General features: G+C 50.9%; 1 non-coding gene across 1 annotated transcript in view; it reads right to left on the bottom strand.

The window, feature by feature from the left end:
• The window catches only part of LOC104149734 (uncharacterized), a 50600-nt gene extending 45732 nt beyond the window's left edge, over nucleotides 1–4868 (bottom strand). The window contains exon 1 of the transcript XR_011136375.1: nucleotides 4713–4868. This is a non-coding gene — a transcript (uncharacterized protein). The remainder of the gene's footprint in view (nucleotides 1–4712) is intronic.
• Nucleotides 4869–20045: the final 15177 nt, after the last annotated feature.

Below are 20045 nucleotides of genomic sequence, written 5' to 3'. Positions count from 1 at the left end.
TGGGGTGGTCCACACAAGAGCTCAATGGCACAGCAAAGCTCTGGACAATGCAGAGGGGATGGCTGCCCCTGCACATAACTGCTGAGCTGTGTGCAACCACATATATATGCACTGCCACAAACACATATGCATATCTTTATGGGCATGCATATCTGTGTGCCCTGCTTGCCTCTGCTCGTGTGTGCACTGAAGAACAATGACTGTCTCTGCTTCTCCCTGCAGACTGAGTGCTTATCCATTTATTGTTGCTGTTCTTGGCCTATCACTTTCTGGTTTATTATCTCCTTGGATTTATTTATTTTATTTAATACACTGAAGAATTGATATGCTCAGAGCATCAGCACATAGAGATGCTTTCAGAGCCACCTTGCCAACTCATTGTGCTGGCTGCAGTGGCAGGTCTGGTTTGCTGTTGCTGCCTGGAAAAGGCAGCTAGGGTAGGAGAGCTGCTGTGATGGGGACAGGTGGTCACTATCATGAGAAGCAGCCCCATCCAACCACCCACCCTCAATGACAGGGGGACAGGGATGATGCCTGTTGTGGAGGCAGTCAGACACCATGGAGATGAGGACTGTGAGGGATATAACCTATGGCGAGAAACACCTCCAGTCTCCTTTCTTAGAGAAACAGCTTGCAAAGTAACTGTTCTTTGCAAAGGATCCAGAGGCTCAGAGATGAAACAGAGGCAGTTAGTATGAGTTTACAAACCAAAGCTGGTATCACCACAGATCTTGGGAAGCAAATCAGGCAAACAGGTCCCATAGGATCTACAGGTGAGTGAAATAAGCCATCACAAGATCTGTTACGGCATTAAGTCCTGTGTCTCTGTGGATCCCCAGAGATCTGGGCTCACTTCTGTGGCTTCACACCTCCCTTCCTGAGGAAGCAGTGACATCTGCCAGATGGAAAGGACATATCTGGGGAAGATATGCAATACTTTTGCATGGGACATGGAAAGGGGATACACAGCAAAAAGTAGCTGCTTGGAGGAGAGCTTGGCCCTGCAAAGCTGCCCAGCACCAAGGCTCCTACATACCTCCCCATGCTATACAGTGGAGCAGGGCTCTCATAGGGAGCTCTCAGGCCACTGCTGAACTCAGATCAGTTTGGGAGGATCCTACATTAAACAAAGGAGGACTGCCTCAGTCTCTCTAGTACCAGGACTAACACAGCCAGCGCAGGACTGCCAGCTCTGACTCTTCATGTTTCCAGTTCCCCACTGTCCTACTGCATTCCCCACACACTATGGAGGAAAAGCTCCTCCAGGCAAAGGGCTCTGACCACATGGAGCCAGACATCATGGAGCACTTTACGGCAAGAAAAGTTAACAGCAATGTGATGCAGCCAGAGGCAGAGCCTGCCTGTCCCTCAGAAGGTGGGCACAGCCTACAAGCCCATATCCAGCAACCCTAGACCTGACCAAAGGCTAGTCCAGGTGTCAGCCAGGAAGCATGAATTGCCAGAGAGGCCAGGCCCGTGGTGAGGTGCAGATGCTAGGACACTCACAGCCCTACCCTCAGAGTAAGTCACTCTGCAGGTCTGGGATCAGGGATATGGACCTGGAAGGCGTCCCTGGCCACCTGACACCACACCCTGTAATCCCTCCTAGAAACTGCATGCTCCAGTCATAAACCAGCCTGTGCCTCCTCTGCAAGAACTCTGGAAGTTGCTCCAGAATCTCACTGAAGAACCTGAATATGGGGCAAGCAGCCTGGCTACAAGACAGACATGTCAGTGCAGGACACTAGTCCCTCATGGCTGGGTCTCATCTGCTGGCAGACAGTTCTAGTTATCAGAAGGGGATCCACTTTCTGGGACAGAGGCACAGGTGTGAGATCTGCAAAGCCACAGGCAAGACCTGGCTCTGCTACAGCAAGGATTAGGTGTGGAGCCTGCAGATACACCGGCACTGCAGCATCACATGGCAGGACCTTCCCTAGAGCAGAAGCATCAAAGAGAAAGCTATGAACTACCCAGCCAGAAACTCTGAGGAAACACCCTCCATCAAGGCCAGTCCTCAGCCCACAAAGGTAGTCTGGGCTAGTACTACTTCTGCCTAACCAGAGACTCACTTCATCATCAGGAAACCAAGGAGCCACAGAGATTCCTTAGCAGCTTTGAGGTCAGGCAATTGTACTCTTGACTGTACAGCTGCTGTGAGTGCCACACCGGGCAGCAAAAGCTGCAGCGGGGAATAGCCTCCTTTCTGATGAAATATCCTTTGCAGTGGGAGAGAACTTGAAAGAGCAAGCTCACCTCTGCAGCCCTGCTGGCAGGACACTTGCTGCAGCAAAAGCACCAAGCTCAGGTTTCTGTTCTGGTGAGCAGCCAGGCATATAGAGTCAGTAGCCCAGAGGAATGGAGGTGTGTAGGGCAGAGCTGCCTGTGATCCCCAGTGGAAGGAGTGTGCCCACAGGGTGCTACTAGGAACACGGAGTACTACTAGTCTGTTCCTGAATGCAGGCAGCACAGAGAGGAGGGGAGGCAGAGAGCTGTAATTACAGGGTTGTGGGGAAAGCAGCAAATCCATGGGGAAGGAGCATGTTTCAGCTTTAGCAGAGGAAGCACAAAGAACTGGCCCAATGTCAACATGCAGCAAAGGATCAAAGTGGACAACAAACATGCCTGAAGCTCAGTGAAGTTCTCTGCTTCAATGCCAGTTAAATGGTAACCAGCTGAGCAGAGGAACCACCGTGAGGAAGGCAGCAAGACTTGTCCGCACTGCCCTATCAAGAACACCTTCAGTAGGTGGATGTCAGAATGATGAGAGCAGCACCAGCCACTACCAGGATGGCCAGGCCTGGAGAGCCGATTAGCAGGCGTTTGGCAACCCAGGGGTTGAACATCCCCCGAACAGTACCACACTCCTTTCAGGGGGACCTGCAAGTTGGATATTTTATCAAAGAAATGTACTTACAGATAGCCAAGTCAGCCCTAGCTCTCCCTTCCCAGCCTCAAACCAGAGCCATGGAGAACAGATCCCACAGGGCTAGGGCTGAGGGAAGAGCATAGCCCTGCCAAGAGGCTTGCATTTTTACTGCCAGCTAGGAACAAGTCAAGGCTGAGCTGCTGAAGACAAGATCAGAGGTGCAACACAACAGAACCTACTTCCATCTAGTCTACCTACTCGGACAACCTGATGGCAGCCAGGCCTGTGCACATCTTTCCCATCACCCAGCCACTGTCTCCAGGCCCGTGTACTAACCTCACCACAGCACTGCCAAATCAATCATGAAGTAAAACAAGATCATGTTTGCAGCCGCGCCACCTCCTGGGTGCAGTATCAGCAGGCTCATAGTGATATTAACAGCAAGGACTGCTACCAGGCTGCTTTTTTATCCTGCAGGGTCTTGCTCACCTAGCCCCAAATTGGGTGTTTTCCTGCTGGGACAAGTTCCTGCTGGGTGCAATGCTCAGTTCTGGTTCTGGTTTGGCACAGTTCAAGATTTGTGCCCCAAACTGACAGGTATCGAACTGGGCAAAGTGATCAGATGCTAGGCCTTGGGTGCCTTGTTACAGCATCAAAACCTGTTTTGGGGGTCACAAGGCACTTGTAATGCATTGGGAGGGAGACCTGTCAAGCAGAGAGAACTAAAGACATTCTTTCTCAGATACTGCAAACAGGTCTGCTCTGCCATCCTAACAAGGAAAAAGCTTTTGGGCAGATTTATGGCAAACAACAACAGCTGGGAGTATGCAGCACCTCTCCAGGAACGGTGAAAGTTGAGGCTGGGAGTTAAGTGCTGGGAAGCCTGTAGCTATTGGAGATCCATCCTTGCTACTGCTTACAGCAGCTTTTACTCCCATATTCAGCGTGAGGCTCTGCACCAAAAATTGCCTGTGGTAAGCCCAGTCTTCCCTCTGTCTTGCCAGGAGCTGGGAGAGCTGAATTTCCTCTGCCTGAAGCAGGGCTCATCGACACTTTCCACTGGAGAGTTCCCACAGCTCTGACTCTTCCCATGGGGGCTGAGATTTAAACTTCACCAGCTCCTTCTTGGGGATGGCTTTGCTGTTTGGCTCGTTCCTTTGCTCTAAGGCTCTGTGCAGTTCTCCCCTGCTTCCAAACAAACCCACATCTCCAGAAGGAGCAATCAGCCCAATTTAATTAAAAAGTTTCTCAAATTCATGCAGGCTTTCCAGACACAAAGGGCAGGCATTTTCTAAGGCCCTTCAGTACAAGGGGCTCTTTCACAGATCCCTGTCACTTCCCACTATAAGAACTCTAAAATCAGCAGTTCCTCAGCAGCTGCAGAAATTCCCTGTTTTCATTTCTTCCTCCCCAAAACGCCCATCCCAGTTTTCCAGTTTAGCAGCAATGTTTCTTCCTAAGCCCATTTTTTCTTCTCAGAGCCCGAGGAGCGCTGGCACCCCGAGGGTCACCCCACTTCCTCGGGGCCCCCTCTCTGCAGGGTGCCCCGGAGGTGGCCGATGCTGCTGGGAGACACAGCCGGCGGCGGAGGCGGCTCATGCCGAAGCAGAGAGCCGCGCTCGAGGTCGGGGGAGAGCCTGGTTCGCGCCCTCACAAGGCGGTGGGGCGGCCGGCACCGGGAGCGCTCCCCGCCGCGCCGCCCCTGCGGAGCCGCTGGCGGGCGGCGCCCTGCGCACCGGCGACCCTGCTCCGCCGAGGCCCCATGCCCGGCCCCGCGGCGATACCGCCATCAAACTTTCCGGGATCCCCCCAGTGCCCGCGGTGGTGGCTCCCCCAGGCTCACCTGAGCTCCGGGCGGCAGGCTGGGGCCGCGGCCACCTCGCATTTCCCAGAGCCCATCCGGACCAGCCCCGCTCCGGCTGCTCAACGGCGCAGCCTCCCCGGCTGGGGGCAGCAGCCCCCCGGCCCTGGCCTCGGTCCTGGTCCCGGTCCTGGTCCCGGCCCCGGCCCCGGCCCCGGCTCCTCCCGTAGACCAGAGTCGCCGCGGGCGCTTGCGGGGCCGGGGTTTGAATTCGTCCAGCCCGCCCTGATTGGGCTGCGGAGACGGGGGGGGCCGGGGCTGGGTCTTGGGGAGGCTCCGGGGAGGGGCCTGGGGGTGTGGTGAGGAGGAGGCCGGGGGTGATGCGGTGGTGTGGGGGATGCGGGAGGGCGTGGATATGCAGGGGGATGTGGCACCATGGAGGGCCGTGAGGACGGCGGGGGCGGGGGGGGGGGGGATGCAGGGGATGTGGTACCGCGTGGGGGAGGGGAGTGGAGATGCAGGGGGATATGGTACCATGGAGGGCCGTGGGGATGCAGAGGGCAGAGGGGTATGGGGAATGCAGGCAGGGTGTGGTAGCACCGGTGGTTTGTGAGGGATGCAGAGGGATATGGTACCATCGGAGGCTGTGGGGGTGCAGAGGGATGTGATACCACAAGAGAGCTGTGGGGATGCAGGGGAATATGGAGGATGTTTTGGTGTGGTATGATAGGAGGACTTTGGGGATACAGGGGAGATGGAGGTTGCAAGAAGGAGTGGTACCATGGTGTGTTAGTGGAGATGAGGTGGCAGGGGTGCTATGGGGATGCGGAGGGTTTCTATGGGAATTTAGGGAGGTATGGGGGATGCAAGTGTATGTGTCACCATGAGGCATGGCCAGGGCAAAGTAGGTGGCATGGTGCCATGGGGAATGATCATAGGGATGCAGGATGGCAGGGTTGGCCATGGAAGTGCTGAGGGTGTGATGCTGTGGTGATGCACAGGGGTAGCACTGCAGGGTGGCGTGGTGTCTTGGACGGTTGCTGTGGGGACACAGGGGTGCTGTGGGGGCGTGGGGATTTGGGGTGGGGCAAGCAGTGCTGCAGGGGTTGTGCTTTGGAGATGCAGGAGAATACGACGGTTCAAGGTACACAAGATGTGGTGCTGTAGAGAGAAGGGTAGCCCTGAAGGTACAGGTGGCAGGGTACCATAGGGAGGGGTGGCTGTGCAAGGTACACAGTGCATAGGAACCACAGGCATTGTCCCCACAGATGCCACGGTATCTGCGGAAGCATAGGTGCTGATGTGGCTGCTGGAGGTCAGAGCGGGAGGGTGCAGGTGGTACCTGTGAGCAGCAGAGGAAGGGGGCAGAGGTACAGCAAAGGGGATGTTGTGGAAAGGGGACACAGCCTCAAAGTAGGCCAGTCTGCTGGGACAGTCATGAGGGATCCAGACAAAGACCTCACAATATTTTTTCAGTCAATGTAAGCTCCCTGCCAGATCCCAGCACGGGCTTACAGCATTGCTGCTGCTTGTGCTCAGCACAAGCTCTGGAGCTAGAAACAGGCTTTTCTGTCAAAGATTAGCAAAGCTCTCTTGTCCTTCCTGGGCATCTCTAGGGGACTTTTGGGGCCAGCAGTGGGTGAAGGCAGGGGCAGGAGTGCAGCAATCAAGCTCCTAGTCCTTACTAGCTAAGTGCTACCAGCACATCCTCAGACCACTTCTGCAGCCAAGCACAATTGCTGCTACTGCACCGCATCCATCCCTTGGCTGGAGCCATCCTTCTGTGCTGTCCTGAGCAATGCACCAGCCCCAAGAGCAGAGCACAGAGAGAGTGACCATGCTTGTGGCCACCCTGTTCCAGTCTAGAGGGCTTTGAGCTCCCAGCCCTCCTGTGCACATTCCCATCTCCTGTCCCAGCAGCCCCTCCGGCTGGAACGTGTCACCAGGATTTTGTGACTATACCTTTGCATTAGTGCAGAACAGATACACAGAGCAATGCATATGTTATAGAGCTACTGCTAGTGGGCAGGACAGAGGATCACCATAGGTGTTCAGCCCATGCTAGTGGTCCAAAAAACCCTCTGTCTCACCCACACTCAAGTTTCTTCTCATGTTCCCTGTAGTGGGACCCTCAGCCAAAGCACCCAGCAAACTCTCTCAGTAGCACTGGACTTACTGCACTGGCAGCACTGGATGATGCTCTCTCCTGTATGCCCCTTCCCCTGGTGATGCCAGGTCTGGGGAATACAGGGTCAATGTTCCCACAGCACAGAGTGCTAAGTTGTGCACAGGGAAGGTACTGCAATAGACCTGCCATTCTCTGTGTAGCCTGTGCAGTACTCTTTGTGACACATTTGATGTGTGCACACTTTCCTGCAGTGCACACTTTCCTGCACTTCTCCCTAAGTGCTTTGTCCCTGCAGAGCAGATTAAACACTCGCTGGGTGCTGGACCTGTGGGTACATAGACATGTTACCTCAGGTCTGGCCAACCGCTCAGGGCAACTGCAGGGTATTCACAGAGAAACTGGGACAAGGTGGGATTTGAAGCTACAACCCCATTCAAGCTCAGGCAGGGCACTGCCACAGGCGGGATGCTTTCTTTGTGCTCCACGCTGGTATTTTATGGCAATGCAGCTTTTTCTCCATAAAGCAGCTGCTCCCATGGAGATGTGGGCCCACGCTGACAGATGATGCAGTGCAGCTCCCTGGAGTCGGTCCCTTCCCCAGGATGAGTGCTCAGTCACTCACCAATGGGATTCTTTTGACACTCAGCAGAGAGGGCACATTGAATCTCTTGGTTTTGGAAGGACAGATTGGCTGTGTCTTCTTCCCCCACATTCCAGCTGCTTCAAGAGCAGGAAAAGCACTAATTTTTCTCTTTCCCCTGCCTGGGCACCTGCTGGCAGTCCACCCTGCTGTGGCTGGCAGTGCATGTGGAGAGATTCTCTGAAATGGGATATGTTCCAGCCACACCATGGCAAGCCATAATACTACAGGTGAAGAGGAATAACCAGACACTGAGGGTATAGCAGAGGGTATACAGGCAGTCCCAGTACCTTCTTGGAGAACAGGCAATCTCAGAGGAATATGGGTGCCTGCATCCATGATGCTGCAGAGAGAGAAGTTAAAATGACAATCTAGTTTGGAAACTGAGGCTAGCGACTGGTTTGCAGGGCTGGGAGACAACCGAGGCCAGAAGTGAGCATAATGTGTTTAGACCAAAGACGTCACACCCTGTTCCACTATTCCAGTTCCCCTTGCACTTCCCAGGCACTGCACAACCTTAGGGAGGAGGCGCAAGCGTAAGGCATGGCTGGCAAAGAGCATAGGTAGGACCCACATCACCTGCTCCCCATCGGAGCTGTGTGGTGCCTCTCTCAGGTATCCTCAGGGACTGTCACATGCTCCTTGGAAGCTGTGGGGCCATTTGAGATCTGTCCCTACAGGACATGCTAAGGCCAGGATGGGCCAAAGCTGCAGCAAAATTCGTATCTCCTGGAGGTCCCTGCTAATTTTATCCAGCAAGAACATTTGGGGGCATGATATCTCGAAGACAAGCCATTCCTGCTCAGGTCTGGGGAGCCTTAACATTTGTTCCTAACACTACAAGGACTAGGGAAAGCTCTGTTTTTGGAAAACCCTCCAGAGCTCTTAGGGGACTGCCTAGGTGTAGAGCTGAAGGGAAGTTTCCACTACCAAACCCTTTGGGACACACTGGTGATATTTTCCCCCTCAAATCACATGAGCTGGTTGTTTGCAGCTTCTAAAACCTCATGTGTGGCTAGCAGAGCTCCTTCCACATATTTCCCCATCCTTTCTTTCATCTAGCCCTGAGGCTGTCAGGACTGGCTTCTCAAGAGAGAGGAGCACAGGTACCTGGATGGATGTGCCAAAGTAGAACTTGGGCCAGAGGTTAGTTATGACCTTGTTATTAAATAGGAAGAGGTGTCCATTGGTGGGACACAGGCTTTCACAGCTAGTGGGGGGCTCGGAGCAAAGATAAGCTGCAATAGAGCTCTCCCTCCATTGCACTGAAAGGAGCCGCTTAACCTGAGCTAGAAAATTCATAGATTAGATTTACTTTAAAATCTCTGCCTTGCAGAATCTTGCTCTGTTAGCAGCCCGAGTCATTGCATACCCGAGGAGGCTGATGGTGTCTAAGAGAAAAACACAGAAAACTGTTGCTGTGCACTGCCTATGTGTATCTATGGTTACAGGAGATCGTGTCAGAGCATGTAAGACATTACCAGGGAAATCAGACATGATGGTGTCGATAGAGAACGCAGGAGCTCATCCTCCATCAGGGCAGGTTTGGACGCTCAGCACAGACCCACACAGCAACTGATGAGGATAAAAATAAACGCCAGCCATTTGGAGAAGAAATCATCCTACACACAGAGTGAGGTGGCCCTGGCAGGGAAATGCAGGCACCACACGACGCAGCAAATGTTTGGCATGTGTTCCCAGGGAAATTTAAGTATGTGCTGAAGAGCTTCTCCTGCCTGGGCCGCGACTGTGTAGTTACAGACCTTGCTAAAATTACAGCTCGTCAGAATGTTTTAATCTAGCAAACTTTTTTGTGAGAAAGAATTCTTTCAAAATCCTATGCTATTTTGGTAAATTTTAATAAAGTGGTTTCATTAACTTTTTGCTGCTTTTTCATTCAAAAATTGTGGCATTTTCTGATGTTCTTCTATTTCTCTTTTGAAATATATGTAAATCCTATCAAATAGTTCCATTAACCAATTAGAAGTCTTGCAGAGGCAGAGTGAAAATGAATGAAAAACATTTTAGAAGCAACTCATTTTAAAGCATACCTGGGACATGTAAGATTTAGATCAAGGAAAAAATGGAACTGATGTATTCATTTATTAATCTGTACTAATTTCTCAGAAATTTTTTTGAAAACCAGCATTACAAAAATTGTACCAAAGTGTGATGACTTTTAACTCCAGTAGGACAAATGACTGTAGGGGTAATGCAGATGTGCTGGATCCAGCCTCCCTGTAGGTTCTACCAATCCCTTCCAGTCCTCGTCTGTGCTCCAGCAGCCTGGCCTTTCCTTTTAAGTTTTTCCAAAGGTATCTGCAAGCTTTTTGTGCCTTGTTGTTGGCGGATACTGGCTGCAGCATTTTCAGCCACGTGCTCTAACTTGCTTCAAATAAGACACGCTATGTCAGGGTGCTTTTGGTTATGGGCATCTGCCCCCAGACTCTGTAGCATGGATGTGATTTTTTTTTTCTAAGTGCTGAGCACTTTCCCTTTGAAAGTAAATTGCTGATGGCATCTGCAGCTGCTGCCCAGATCATAATTCAGAGCTGACAACTGTAGTGTAGTGGTTATTTTAATGATGCTCTGTGTCTTGGTTGTGCTACTGGCTTTCTGCTGATGCCATGCTGGAGTCACAGCAGTGACTCCGCAGTTTGAGTGACTGCCTAACTTAACATGTGCACCTTTAAAATCCCCTCCTGCACCAGGAAATGTCTGCTTGCATTTGCAGAGCATAATCAGGTATAAATGAGACAGAGTCCTACGTTAAGCTGTTTCCCCTCACTAATGCTTTATTTCAGAAAGATTGTTTCAAAGTAGTATTTCCCCTCCATGCTTTTTGTCACAAGGAGGTGTTTTTAAAGCAGTTGCTTTAAAGAAGTTAGAGGGTTTTTGGAAATGTGGGGGCATAGTCATATTCAGAAGAATCTACATGTCCCGGTAACTCATTCCTCCAACGAGCTTGGATAAACCTACTGCTTTTCTCTTCAGTAGCACCCAGGGAGAACTCAGAGTTCACAGCTGATCTGATAAAGGAGAGGAATCATTCTGGAGTCATTCACTGCAAAAATGAACCTTTCTCAGAGGCTTTGGCAGATGACGTGAGCATCTTGAGAGACAGCGAGAATGGCTCTGTTCCCCAAACCTGTACCTTGGCCAGTCAGGCATGTTCCTGAGATGAAATACATCTCATTCAAAGAACTTTCACCACTAATGGACTTTTCTTAAACAAGGTTGATGCATCAGTCTTAACACAGCATTTTTCTTGTAGCTGTAATTTGGCAATGAATGTTCTGTATGCAAAAGTCTGGAAAGAATCAACCCTGCACCAGAAAGCCCTGGAGAGGACAATTTGATCTGGCAGCACAGGCTCCATCCTTAATATATACTATATTATGGAGGAAGAGAGGACAAAAGTATGCCTTGAGAGGAACTGGTGATATGTTCAAGAGCTATTAGGATCATCACATCTCATCACAACCTAGCACAAAACTTGGAAATTTTTGAACAAAATCTTTAGTAAGAAGCTTTTCGTCTGCTCCCTGAATTCAGGCACAACAGGACTGGTTAGAACAGCAGTGCAAAGCCCTAAGTGTTTGGAGATAACAAAAGAGGACACGCAGTATGGGGAAGTCTGAAACTGAAACCCATCTCATTTCCCCTCAGACTCTCAGGAGCACCCCTAGGTGTTCACAATTTCATGAGGTTTAATATCAGAAAAGACAAGTAGATCATCTAGTCTGACCTCCCGTACGATGCAGGCCGGGTACCACATCACTATCCAACATATCTGTTACAAAAAAACATCTAATCCAGAACTAAAGACCTCTCTAGAGGGAGACACCCCCATTTCCTCAGGACTTTGTACCAGAATTCAACCCCCTTCACTATTGAAATTTGAACTTTAGTTGTAGACAATACAATAACAATTTGTATGAATTGCTCCTTCCCTCTGGAATCTAAACTGAGCCTGAGCATTTTTTTAAAATCTTAATGAATTCAAACCAGAATGAATCCAGAATTGCTCTGTGCTAAGATGAGCCTGAATAGCACCAAGGACAGGTGAACTCAGGCTGGAATCTGTTGGCTCAGCATTGGTCCTTGCTAAACCCAAACCAAAGACCAGCCAGAATCCATGTTCTGCCACGCCTGAGGGAAGACCTGAATCCAAACTATGTGATTCCCAGTTAACACCACCTAGTTCTTACTCTAAGCAGCATCAGTTTCTGAATTATAGCCATGATCTGATGCTAATTCATGGACAGATGGGTTAATACACCCACTTATCCATGAATTATCAGCCACTCCTGAGTCTAGGCTGCCCGTGAGACTCCAGTTGGGCGGGGATGTAGGAGGTCTGGAGTAAGGTAGATCTGGTTGCTTCTGCAACTGCCCACTGAGAACAGCAGAGTGGATTCCTTCCTGTCCCTCAGCAGTTGCACACTCTTCCACCATCAAGTTGCTTCCATGCCTTGGTCTTCACTCTTTTTCAGCATCATCAGTAAAAGGTGCCCATACTAGCTCTGTGCAGAGTTCCCTGGTCTTGCTGCATGCAGTTGAAGACCAGCTACTTCCAGGCTTCTACGAATCATGTTTCCAGCAGAGCTGGCAGCTCTCTCCAAGCTCCCTCACCATTAAATCCCTGCCTCTCCTTAGTCCCCTCAACCACTTCTCATGAGTCTACCATGACTAATATGGCCCAGCAGGCTCTCAAAGCTCTCCCACAGACTGAAGAGGATTGCAGTGGGAGAGATGGAGCCATGCCAGGCTGCCCTCACAGGGTCATAGCCTTTGTGGTCAGAGCTCTTGGCTGGGAGATGTCAGACCCCTCTGAAGTGGGATGGTGTACCATGGCTGAGCACATACACTCAGATTGCTCTGGAGAGGACTGTGGGAGGCCCAGAGAGGCTCAGCCCCTCTTCTGCTCCCTCATTTGAGCTGTCTGAGATCTGTCCTCCTGGCCAGGCAATGCCTGTGTTGTCTGGGTCCCATTTCCTCCATGCCATAAGCCTCATTTGACTCAAAATAGCGCCAGTGGCTTCTGCATCCGGGACCCACAGGGATCTGCTAAGGGAGCATGCCCAAGGAGATGCAGTGGGTCAGAGCAGCAAAGCAGGGGTAATTCAAACGGACAGGAAGGATCCTGAGGGTCAGAGAATGGAATCATTAGGACAGTCTGTATGCAGAGGAGACAAGAGCAAGTAGGAGGCCTCTCAGCTTCTTGGGCAGCGAACCCCAGAAGATAGCCAGGACAGCTGGCACAATGCCCTAAGCTGGACCCAGCACTGCCCAAGGGCAGCCAGTCCACCACAATTTGCCCTGACTCTTGTTTTGTGAAGCCAGTGCCAAGTATGGAGCACTCACTTAGGGACAGGCAGCAGTCACATGTCTATACACTCACCTCGGCATGCTTTGCTTCATAGAGTGTCCATTTCTTTCCAAGAAGGAGACACTTCCACACCAGACCCTCCCCGTAGACACAAAGTAGCTTCTGGCCAGAGCAGCCTTGGCCCTCTGCCCCATCTCTGTTCTCGAAGGGCTCCAAATAACCCAAGCAGCAGGGAGGTCCATGACAAAGCCAGCACACACAATGGCCTACTCATAAAAGATCAGGCCACTGGGCCCTGCTCATTAGCCTAGCCCCAGTGACCACAAAAATAGACAGTGGCTAAGAGCCTTTCCAGGGCTGTCCGGACAGACAGTGGATAAGGGATGACAGAGATTTGGGTGTGCATTTTACTTCAGGATGGGCACCTCTCAGAGTACACAGCTAAAGGCCAGAGCACTGATCATCCCAGCCAGCACCTGCTATCCAGCTTCACAGCACGCACAAGATCTTGCACTGTCCTGCACAGTTCTTCCTAGTCCCCACAGCTTCCTCAGATGGCTTTGGGAGCTGGATATCCTGGGCCTTCTTTTCTGCCTTTCCTATCAACCATGGGACCTGGTGCTAGATGCCACCATGGATAAAACATAACCACACCAACTGCTTCACAACTGCTCACAGCTGACTTTACACCATTGCCTTGTGCTGCAGACCTAGAAGCCACATGCCTGGAGTGGGCAGCCCAAAAGGGCAGGGCAGGCTCTGCTTCAGCCAGACCGCTTGTTCACTCTCCAGATTATGTTGCCCCAGGGTAGACTATCAGCTCTGAAGGGGGTCAATCTGGCGGTTGTCCTCATCTCCTGGGATCTGTCTGCCCTGATTTGGCCTTTTCTGGAGCACTTAGCATGCTAAGAAAGGATTGAGGGGGCTGTTCCTTCCCTGTGAAGGAGGAGACAAGGGAATAAAACAGCAAGATGAGCAGTCACTACCTGGATATGATATCAGCTGCTGGCCTTACAACAGCTCTTAGAAACAAGTGGCATGTGGGGAGGCAGGTCCCCATTAAGCTGTAAGGAGCTTGTGTCCTTCTACGGCCAACCCACTTCAGGTCATGCCAAGACCCCAACAGCTGGTGCGTTCCTACACCATGGTGAGGCTGGGTGAGGGAGGAAACACCATGCCCTTGTCCCTGTGCCACGTACAGATGACCCAGGCCAGGTGGAACACTCTGCTGCAGGAAGCAGGCCCTACCCAGACCAGTCTTTTGTGGGATGGACCTGCCTCCTCCTGAGATCCCCCATGAGAGATACAAATTGCTTTTCCCCAACTAGGAGCATCAATTGCGGTCAGGCCAGTGGCTTAGAGCTTACTAATGAATTGTGATTGAAAGAAAGCTCCACTTTGACACGTTTTATTTTATTTATGTCAGGATTTGCCATGCATTAAGGCAGGGGCTCATTAAATTAACGAGGCAGACAGTTTCTGCCAAGGTGGCCTGAGCTAATGGTGCTGGGCAGACTTCTGACAAGAACTGGCAGCAGCTGGGCTAGGCGAGAGAGGTGACCTGCAGAGAGTTCTGGGGTCCCTTTCTCCTCAGCTCCTACCAAATAGCGAGAGGCTCCCAGACGGGCGGGAAGCTTTGCCTGGCATGGCCAATACCTCTCTCTTCTCCCTGCAGCCTTAAGCCCTGTGATTGCTTCATTATGCTTCAACCCTCTCTCAGTCCCAACTCCCTTCCCACAGGGATTTCACCTTCCCAAGGCAGCCCCTTCTTGCTGTAAGGGTAAGCACAGAATACGGCACCAGGCTGAGCTGGTTGTGCTCTGACTGAGCCCTGTGTTTTGCCCACCTAGACACGGAGCTGTCTGTTTTGCCTCTCCTTCACGTCCCTCTCTGCTGGCAGCCGCAGTGCCCTCTGGCCTCCAGACAGTCTCCAGGCCCAGACAAGACTGGAATTTATAGTACTTTGAAAGGAAAATAGAACATAGAAAAAAATCTTTCTCCATCGAGCCTGTTGCCTCCCTGCATCGGCCTGGTCTGCTACTGTTTTCTCACACTTTCCAGTCTAGCCTTCGCTTTCCACAGAAATTATCAGTGCCCCATCCCTGTGTCTGTTCTTTTCTCCATATCTTTGCCCGGCTTCCTGATGTGTTTCTGGGGTGTAACCCACTTTCCCTTCCCAGAGTCCCCTGGTTTGCCTTCAAGATGTTTTCAGTAGGAAGACAAAGACTTCCCCTTTGACTAGCCAGAGAAGTCATGTTATGCAGTGATATTATATGCAGAATAGAGATGACAGAGGCAGTGTATGTAGTAGATAGATAGCTCTCAAAGTGATAACTGGAAGCATGCTCCCACACTGTGGAGCAGTCTGCACCATTAGGGACAGGAATCTGATTCCTTGCCCTTTCCTTTCTCTGGGGGTCCTTCCAGACCCTTCCATTCCCAGGACCCAGCTTTCACATTCCTCATCAGACCCATCGTGTTTCATGTGGTTAAAAGGACTGTAAGCAGGACTTGCCAGCAGGTCAAGGGAGGTGATTCTCCCCCTCTACTCAGCCCTGGTGAGGCCGCATCTGGAGTGCCGCATCCAGTTCTGAGTTCCCCAATACAGGAGAGAGATGGAGCTACTGGAGAGAGTCCAGTGAAGAGCCACGAAGATGACTGAGGGACTAGAGCATGTCATATAAGAAAAGGCTAAGAGAGCTGGGCCTGTTCAGCCTGGGGAAGAGAGGACTGGGGATATGTATAGGTATCGGAAGGGAGAATGTAAAGAGCATGAGGCCAGACTCTTTTCAGTGGTGCCCAGTGACAGGATAAGAGGCAAAGGGCACAAATTGAAACACAGGAATCCGTCTGAAACTAAGGAAAAACTTTTTTACTGTGAGGGTGACTGAGCACTGGAACAGGTTGCCCAGAGAGGTTGTGGAGTCTCCATCCTTGGACATATTCAGAAGCCGTATGCACCCAGTGCTTGGCAACCTGCTCTAGGTGATCCTGCTTGAGCAGGGAAGTTGGATTAGATGATTTCTAAAGGTCCCTTCCAACTTTAACCATTCTGTGATTCATGTAAATCCACCCAAAGAAACTTATGATCTTTACTAGAAGGTTGGCAGAGAACAGTTTATGAACAAGTAATATTATGCATCATTTCCTGACTATTGTAATCACATCCCGGATATGATCTTTGTAGAAGAAGCAACTGCTAAATGGGATCTAACATAGAAAACTGGAAGCTGCTCACTTGGATGTCTGCTGTGGAACCATTACTTTGTTAAAAGTATCAACATTTGGCTAAAGATTATTATATTAAGAACATAAATTCATGTTCAGGTTCCATAATCCAAACATTGCAAGAATTATTGTCAAAGCCATGGAAAAGATAGCCTAAAAAAAGCTGAAGAATATAGTTTATAATCCATTCTGATTGCATAAAATTATAGAGTGAGCACATTAGAAATGGAGGCTATTGCCTGCTGAAATGTTGTTTAGTGGAAGTTTAAAACCAGATAACCTGCCTGTATCATAGCATACTGCCTGATGTGTCTGGGGGGGGGGGGGGGGGGGGATGAAGACTGAAATGGAAATGCATTGTAAGAGTATGAAACAGACACAGATGGATCAAAATAAGCAATGAGAAGAGAAGAAAAATTCAGGGACAAAAATTGCTTCAAAGATCTCCATGACAAAGGAGACTATCCCTGACACGATAAGAAATGTTGACATATCTATGTAACCATCTGATGTAAGCACCATTATCTGCATTCCCTTGGGAAAGGGTGGTGAGAGGACACCTGGCCACAAAGGTTATGTACTGCAATGGGACTCCCTGCACTGATACATGGCAACTGAATGGGGCACTCAACACTTCAGAACCTCTTCACAAAGCAGAGCTGGGACATCAGCAGCCACCAACCAGCTGAGCTCCTTGGGAAGCCGTGGTGGTCCAGGGGTGCACATGCACTCAAGTGAAGAGCAGCCATGCTGTGCAGAGCCCTGTTTGCAACCTTGCAATGCAAAGGGCGGGCACTTGCTGTCCGAAGCTGTCCTGCAGGCTGGGGAATCAGTGGCTCTCAGAGCTGCCCCTTCCTCAGGGCATTAGGGTACAGTCTCCCCATGAACAACACTACTGAGGAGGCTGGAGATTGCTTTGCCCACTGCTTGTGCAGGGGAAGTGGCTCCGGGGTGGTGAGAGAGCACCTCCTTGGGCTATGCCCCCTCAGGGTCCAGCAACCCTGCCCTGCTCTGGAGAAAATAGTAACTCAGAGCTGGTTTGACCATCCTCTGCTCGCTCAGAGCTGGACTGCTCATCCTGTACTCACTCAGAATGGAGACTGCTTGGCAGCTGCAAAGGGACATCTGGGAACACAGCATCATCCGTTACTGAAATATCTTCCTGCAGCACAGAAACACCCTGGCTGAAAGGCCTCATTAGCATGTAAATAAGCTGCTCCTAAGCACAGCTGGGGCTTCCCCCTCCATCAGGTCACAACCACTCATTTAATTGTAACTACCACAGAAACTCAAGGCACTTGGTCCCCTGATGTCCCACATCACCCTAAGCCACCCTTTGAGCTGGAACTTTCACAGACTTTGGAGGCTGCAGCAGCACTAAGCGTGGTCTGAGCTGACCCTGGAGCATGCTGTGGGCTGACCACAGAGAATGGTGTGAATGGCTGCAGAGAGTGGTATGAGCTGACCTACCTTCAATTTCTCCTCATGTATCTGGCACATTTTGAGAGCCTTCTACCACTTCCCATGGACCACCCCACCCCTACTGCTGTCACTACTGTGAGGGGGAAACCAAGGCATCCAGGGGGACATGCTGGCCATCCTGAAAGCCATGGCAAAACTGTAGAGGGATGTCAAGAACCCCAGCTCACAATCTCTGGCCATGATCATAAAACCAGAGCGCAAACAGTAGGGCCCTCTGGAGCAGTGGGCGGGGGAGTGAAGGCAGGTGGTGGTAGGATTTGCAGGTGGGAAACATGCTGCAGGCTCAGCTTGGCAGCACTATGGAGCGAAGGAAAGCTGCAGTTTGGACACAATGGGCGCTTTGGGAGGCTAGGCCTGGACCCTACCCTGCCATACAGCCCTGACCATCCTCCACAGCGTCCCAACTTTCTCCCACTGCAGGTCTCCAAGACCTTTCTGAGAGCACCTACTCCAGGCTCAAAGAGTTCAGGTCAGGGCATGTGGCCTGCCCCACTGCACAACACACACATCCTGCTCCTGAAACCAGCTACACGTGCTCAGGCAACTTAGAGTATATCTCCTGAGAGGCCAATTGAGAAGTGAGGGCATGCAGAGACAGTAGCCGAGTCCTACAAGGCAAAAAAGGGTTGTGTGGCTAAGGAAGCCCCCGCTTCAAATCACAGATAGAGCCAGCAGCAGTGTGAAGCTCCAAGAGTTACCAGCAAGTAATACAGCATTAGCATGGCAAAGATTGATGTGGTCCTTGACTGAACGTCCAGGAGAAATGATCTCAGCAAGTAGATGGTTGAGAAGCCCACGACAACTCCAGGTGTATCCTGCAAAGAGATTTATCCGGAGGAGAACAGATCCTCCCATGTTGGACACTGGCTGAGTGAGCACACCTGCAAATGCCAGATAGATTCACATACCCCTAAACTCTCACTCTCTGGCAGCCAATCTGCCCAGCACACAAGGAAAATTGCACAGAGCAAGGATGCTGCATTGCCAGATGTTGCATCTCCAGCAGTTCCTAGCCCCATTACGTGCTCTCAGAGAATAAGCAGTCTGAGCGCTCACATTCTCATGACTGTAAAAGATCATCAGCTCCATGGACTCAGCTCTGTCTAGGGGAATGAGTTATTACAAGAGGAGTCCACAGTGGAGCACAGCTGAGGGAGAGTTATCCTGCATCGACTCCCTGTGAGGTAGCTGATCCACACTGTTCCATATTGGAGGAGAGTTTCATCACGCTGCACTGGCATCTGTGTGGAGGATCTATTGAAATAGCTAGCTCACATGAGTAGGCCATGAGAGAGAAGCAATAGTTCCAGAGCTGGGGCTTCAGCCAGCTCCAGGTTTCACTCCATACCTCAACTAATGTTTGTGCACCGATCCAGGGAATAGCTCTCAAGCGCTTCCCCCACTAGGAGCTGAGGAGAAGAGCTATTCACCAAACCCAGCTCACTGGCAGGAGGGCTTCTTACTTAATGCTACACAGAGAGAAGTTCTGGCCCAATTTTAACCCGCTCCATTAGGATGTGAATGTAACCTTCTGTGCAGCTGTTATGGAGTGCAAATGTGATGTTCCCCATCTTACACAGCTTGCTCGCGTGCATGAGACATGAACCAGTGGATATATTGTCCTGTCTGTGGATATGCTGTCCTCTTTGTACAGCCAAACCAGTCGTCGTGCAAACATGAACATGGGTAAGTGCCAGAGCTACCAGGCACCAGGGATGATTGCCACATGGTCCATGAGTACTTACTTACTCAAATAAAGCTTAACTGCTCCAACAGGAGATGCTGAACAGAGGAGAAGGGAAATTCTTGTACTGTCAGGGTAGGGGGGACTGTGGGCCAGGAGATCTCCCCAGGTTGTGTTTGTCCAGTTGGTGTTTGTATGCAGAAGAGCAGGAGTGGCTGAGAGTGCTCAGAAAGGTGACAACAGGCTGGTTCAGTCCAAGGCTTGTAGTCACCAAAGACATCAGGCATGGAAAGCAGGGTGATAAAGTAAGAGTCACTGCTAGTCTTGCTCTTCCTGAGCAAGCGTGCAGCTTCAGTGGGCTCTGTTCATGGGCTGCCTCACTGCAGCAATGCATGGGGCTGTGGTCTAGTGCTCTCAGCATGGTGTTAAGTTCTCTGATGGCTGGGCATCATTGGGCTAGCTGGGAATGGAGCCTGGGACACTGGACATTCTGAGTTGTCCTCTGCCGTTTGCCCCTCACCTTCCTCAACAGAACAGGGGCCTGAACAAGAACAGGAAAAACACAATTGCTCATCAGGATGATCTGCTGCAAATCCAGTCTCTCCTGCTGCCAAGAAAACCAAGAGTCATAAGCCTAAGACCACTACAGCTCAAGAAGGTGCCTAAGAAAGAGTAAGAAGGATGAAACTGGAAAGGGTGAGAACAAACTTTACTGTGAGGGTGACTGAGCATTGGAACAGGTGGCCTAGAGAGGTTGTGGAGTCTCCTTCCCTGGAGATATTCAAATCCTGCCTGGATATGATCCTGTGCAATGTGCTCTAGATGACCCTGCTTGAGCTAGAAGGTTGGACTAGACGCTCTCCAGAGGTCCCTTCCAACCT

This window comes from Struthio camelus, chromosome 26 (genome assembly GCF_040807025.1).
Source record: "Struthio camelus isolate bStrCam1 chromosome 26, bStrCam1.hap1, whole genome shotgun sequence".
In the NCBI taxonomy this organism is placed as follows: Eukaryota; Metazoa; Chordata; class Aves; order Struthioniformes; family Struthionidae; genus Struthio; species Struthio camelus.
This window is presented reverse-complemented; position numbering and strand designations above follow the sequence as displayed.